Raw genomic sequence first — 6,092 nt, 5'->3', positions numbered from 1 at the left:
CCTCCAAGACCACTCATTCACCTGCGCAATACAGTCCATGATCACCACATGCCACCAAGTAACTCGCATAGTCCGACGAGTGGTCAAGCGGCGTCGCGGCCTCGACGAATGCAGAGCCAATCAACTTGTAACAGCTTTTGCCTTGAACAAAATCCTTTATTACCTGCCGTACTGCACACTTCATCATCATCATCATCATCAGCCTATTTTGTGTCCACTGCAGGGCGAAAGCCTCTCCCTGCGATCTCCAATTACCCCTGCTTTGCGCCAGCGTATTCCTACTTGCGCCTGCAAATTTTCTGACCTCATAATCGCATCTGGTTTTCTGCCGACCTCGACGGCGCTTCCCTCCTCTTGGTATCCATTCTGTGACCCTAATTGTCCACCGGTTATCCATCCTATGCATTACATAGCCTGCCCAGCTCCATTTCTTCCGCTTAATGTCAACTATAATATCGGCTATCCCCGTCTGTTTTTTGATGCACACCGCTCTCTTCCTGTCTCTTAACGTTAGTCCTAAGATTTTTCGTTCCATCGCTCCTTGTGCGGTCCTTAACTTGTTCTCGAACTTCTTTGTTACCCTCCAAGTTCCTGCCCCATATGTTAGCACCGATAGAATGCATTGATTGTACACTTTTCTTTTCAACGAGAGTGGTAAGCTCCTAGTCAGGATTTGGCAATCCCTGCCGTATGCACTCCAACCCAATTTTATTCTTCTGTAAAGTTCTTTCTCGTGATCAGGGTCCCATGTGAGTAATTGACCTAGATAAACCTACAATTTTACAGACTCAGGCTGACCTACGATCCTGAATTCTTGTGCCCTTGCGAGTCTATTGAACATTAATTTTTGTCTTCTGCATATTAATCTTCAACCCCACTCTTACACTTTCTCGGTTAAGGTCCTCAATCATTTGTTGTAGTTCGCCCCCATTGTTGCTGAATAGGACAATGTTATTTCCAAACCGAAGGTTGCTGAGATATTCACCGTTGATCTTCGATCACTCCTAAGCCTTCCCAGTCTAAGAGCTTGAATACTTCTAAACATGCAGTGAATACCATTGGAGAGATTGTGTCTCTTGCCTGACCCCTTTCTTGATAGGTAACCTTCTACTTTACTTGTGGAGAACCAAGGTAGCTGTGAAATCCTTGTAGATGTTTGCTAATATATTCACGTATGCGTACTGTACTCCTTGATTACGCAATGCATCTATGACTGCTGGTATCTCTACTGAATCAAATGCCTTTTCATAATCTATGAAAGCCATATAGAGAGGTTGATTGTACTCTGCAGATTTCTCGAATACCTGATTGATGACATGGATATGATCCATCGTAGAATATCCCTTCCTGAAGCCAGCCTGTTCTCTTGCTTGGCTGAAGTCAAGTGTTGCCCTGATTCTATTGGAAATTATCTTGGTGAATATTTTATACAACACTGAAAGCAAGCTAATGGGTCTACAATTCTTCAATTCCTCAACGTACCCCTTCTTATGGATAAGTATAATGTTGGCGTTCTTCCAGCTCTCTGGTACACTTGATGTTGTGAGGCATTGCGCATAAAGGGCCGCCACCTTTCAAGCATGATATATCCTCCATCTTTGATTAAATCTACTGTTATTCCATCTTCTCCAGCAGCTTTTCCCCTGGTGATGTCTTTCAAGGCACGTCTAACTTCATCGCTAGTTATAGAAGGAGCCTCTGTATCCGGTTCATCACTATTTCGAATGAAAGTAGCTGGGCTGTTTTGGGCACTGTACAGGTCAGTATAGAATACTTCCGCTGCTTTTACTATGTCCTCGAAATTGCTGATGATATTACCATGCTTATCTTTCAGTGCATACATCTTGCCTTATCCTCTATGCCAAGCTTTCTTCTTACTGATTTAATGCTGCGTCCATATTTTACGGCTTCCTCAATCTTCCCACTTTATAATTTCGAATATCCCTTACTTTCTTCTTGTTGATCAGTTTTGACAGTTCAGCGAATTATATCCAATCTCTTCAGTTGGACATTATCATGTTTTGTCGTTTCTTTATTAGGTCCTTTGTTTCCTGGGAGAGCTTACCTACTGGTTGCCTTGGTGCCATTGCTGCTTCTGAGATCAACCTAGTTATGGTTTCATTCATTACCTCTATGTTGTCTTTATCTTCATTTTCTAAAGCTGCATATTTGTTTGTGAGCACCAGCCTGAATTTTTCTGCTTTTACCCTTACTGCCTCTAGGTTGGCCTGTTTCCTCTTGACTAATTTCACTCTTTCTCTCTTCAAATGGAGAGCAATCCTAGACCTCACTAACCTCACTAGACCTCACTGCGCTTTACCTTACCTAACACTTACTACATCCTGCACTATGCTTGGATCGGCAGAGAGTATAAAATCTATTTCATTCCTTGTTTCTTCATTAGGGTTTTTTCCAGGTCCACTTCCTGTTGTTGCGCTTCCTGAAGAAGGTATTCATTATTCGGAGCCTATCCCTTTCGGCGAATTCTACCAACACCTCTCCTCTAGCGTTCCTAGAATCGATGCCGTAGTTGCCAAATACCTGCTCACCAGCCTGCTTTTACCACGCTTTTGCATTGAAGTCGCCCATGACTACAGTATACTGAGTTTGCACCTTTCTCATTGCTAATTCAACATCTTCATAAAACTGTTCTATTTCTTCATCATCGTGACTTCCTCATCATCGGGGCTTGTACTATCTTCATTTTGTACCTCCTATTCAGCTTGGATACGAAGACAGCTACCCTCTCATTAATGGTCTAGAATTCATCAATGTTGCCCGCTATGGACAGAAATCCTACCCCAAATTCTCTCTCATCTGGAAGACCTCTGTAGCAGAGGACGTGGCCGTTAGTCAGCACTGTGTAATCCCCACCAGTTCTTGTAACCTCACTAAGGCCAATAATATCCCAGGAAATTAAATGCCTGAGAATTCTTCAAATAGTCCTGCTAAGCTAGCCTCACTCGAGAGGGTGCGCGTGTTGAACATTGCCAGGTTCGGTTTCCATTGGCGGCCTGTCCGGACCCAGAGATTCTTAGCACTCTCTGCCGCCTAGCAGGCATGACCGCCGCCTTAGTCAGGTGCTCCGCAGCCACTGGGGACTGAGGGTCGTGGGTCAATTGTCGGAGTCATGAGGGAGGTAGTGGCCGAATACTGCACCAGGGAGGCCAATTCCTGTTCTGGTGAGGGAGTGACTTTGATGAAGCTTAGTGGGTCTTCCTAGTTTGGTTGCACCTGAACTAGTATAGCCCCACTAGCTCTCGGCAATATATTTTTTCTTGACGGTGTCAGGCACCCCTCCATGCCTGAAAATGTATTGGGCTGGAGTAGGATTCGAACTTACGACCTTCAGATTTGAGGCCGGGTATTCTACCTCTGCTCCACGCCACCATGCACGTAAACACGCATTCCCGCATGTAAGCAGTCTTAAGTGTCTGCCTAATTTTAAGTTTTGTAATTGCTTACGCGCCAGGTGTTGTTGAGCAGAAAAGCGTGCTCGCGCGCTCTGCGCATTCACGTCACAGTGGGAGCGGCGGCGGTGGCAGCGGATGTCGGCGGTGAGCGATGGAGGAGCGTGCACGCTCTTGTGGCTTGCGAGGACGGCTGCGCAAATACGCCACTGCGGAAGAATCGCATACCACTGTACCACAGTGAGGAGGTTACCTTAGTGCCACACGTGTACTTTTCATTGCAGCTCGTTATCACCATCATCATCATCATCATTTAATACCCTTAAAGGCCCCTTTCGGGGTATTACATACCCCGGCGGGGGGGGGGGGGGCAAAAACAGAAATACAGAGCAGTCATGATATCAAAAATTGTATGAACGCTAAATATAGAAAACATATATTGTCATGTGCACGCAGTTGGACGACAAGGCGAACAAGGTGATCAAGGCGAATATATAGATATACAGATATATATGTTATGTCTTGCAAGAAGTCTATCCCCGATAGTAAACCTAATGCATTGCCAATATGTATTACAAAGAAGTCCCAGCACGATTGTATAACTTCAAGTATTTACAAATGTGCAGCAGGCCTTCGCCTTCTTGTGTTACAAGTCTGTAACACCTGTCGAACTTTGTCTTTTATTTGCGTTGGTACTAGGGCTGGTACTAGGTCGTCAGATAGTACGAGCTCCTCCTTCACACTGAGCTTTCTCTTGCCTTTGTCATTAAGCAACAAGCAGAGGACCGTGTGGCGTGCTTCAGGTATTCTATAGGACGACGCCCTAATCCTAAGCCCTCTCTTCTAAACGACCATCGTAACTTCTCTTCATGAGATCTCGCAGGAAACCTTCTCACTTTTAAGATTTTCATACAGGCACTATCATTCCACGTGCAAACAACGAAGGGACTCTCCTAAATATGTTAAGCTCGTTTGCTATAGATTAACTTCAAACCACATTTATCCTGGTGAACTACTTGTAATAGGTAACCACCATTGGTAGGGCCCATGGAGACGATTAAGAGCTCGGGGCTGCATAGGTTGCACACATTAAATCATTTAATGCTCTTGAAAGTCGTATTTTTTATTATACATATCAACGAATATTAAAGAAAGACAAGTCACTAGGTGTTTGTGGAATCCGAATTTTAATGGTGCGTCCTTATGATGATGATGGTGAGCCTTGCAGCATTGGAATGCTAGAGTTACCCGATAGCATTTGTTGAAAACTAATTGTTTACGCAAACTGTTCCTGGAGGTTGGAATCACTGTGCCAGAAATAACTTGAAGAAATCAAACATCCATAATAAATAATCATCTAGGTTTTAGATGTGATGCAAACCTGAGTGGCCGTGATCACTATGTGCATGTTGCACTAAGGCCAGCATGTGCTGTTGGCACGCATCGAACGCTATGTCAAAGTTGCTGTACACTACGCAACGATATTCCCCTTACGCTTCTTTCTAAGCACGTCGACTCATATTGGAATTTCGATGCGTCTTGTTCTCTGGTAAGTCAGTATACAAGATGACCGCTGTATCATATTTAGTATTATTTCCCCTCGTCTTACTTGCGTTTTGTAATATTTTATCTTAGCCCCTGTCTAATATTTTGTAGTTGTGCAAACAGATTCTGTTAAGATCTTCTTTTCTTTACTCTTCTTCATTTCTGCATTTTCCACTACCCTGCAGTGAGGAGCAGCCAGACGGACGGTTATTCGGGTTAACCTCTGTGCCTTTCCCCTCTCATATTATTGCGATAGCAATTATATGGACACTTCAACCGGATTTCTGCCGTCGCCGTCGTCGTCGCCATGAGGTTCCGTATAAAGTCCGAAGGCGATAAAATCGTCGCCGCGCGCCGTATGCGCGAGCGAAAGCGCGCGGGGAACGCGCGCTATCACGGAGGGCGAACTCCCCCGCACGCTATCACGGAGAGCGAACGCACGGCGGAAAGCGAACGCGACCGTCGCGCGAAAGGCTGTGGAGGTATGGGAGGGAGGGAGGCGGGGAACGCTGTGCTGCGGCACCAAATGCGTATCTTGCAACCGGGCGCAAGGGGAACTGGCCACTCAATCTCCCACGCGTAAGCAAGAAAGCGGGAAGGCAGCGCGGGAGAGAGGGGGGGGGGCAGCTTCTACAACTGCGCTTGTACTTTGCCCTGCTGTGGCGGTCGCCCGCACCGTCTCTTAAAAGCGATCTCCACACGGCTCTGACCTTCGTATGCACTGTGCATTCGCCGTTCAGTTTCCGTTGGAGCGATAGACCGCATGAACCTCCACTCGCTGCGGCGGCTGCGCTTGCTGCCAGCGTTTTTACAGTCGTTATCTGCGGTCATTGAGTGTGATCTATTCATGTTTGCTTGTGCGCGCTGACACCACGCTTGTTAGTTATTCAGTTAGTAAGCGAATGTGTCCAAATTTATGCAGCCAATAAAACTACTATCCCTACTCTTAATAGTTCTCTACTAATTTGCTATCGCAATTGATGCTTCGCCTTTCTGGCGAAACTGCGACATTTTTGTCTTTGCATATTCTCACATTCCTCTCACAAGCTCCCTTTCCCTCTTAGTACTGCCGATTTCTTGACCCTTACCTTCTAGTGGGTAAGAGGCATTATTCCAAGAGCAAGAAAGCTAACTGTA

The sequence above is a fragment of the Dermacentor silvarum genome, chromosome 7, assembly GCF_013339745.2.
Source record: "Dermacentor silvarum isolate Dsil-2018 chromosome 7, BIME_Dsil_1.4, whole genome shotgun sequence".
Taxonomy (NCBI): Eukaryota; Metazoa; Arthropoda; class Arachnida; order Ixodida; family Ixodidae; genus Dermacentor; species Dermacentor silvarum.
This window is presented reverse-complemented; position numbering follows the sequence as displayed.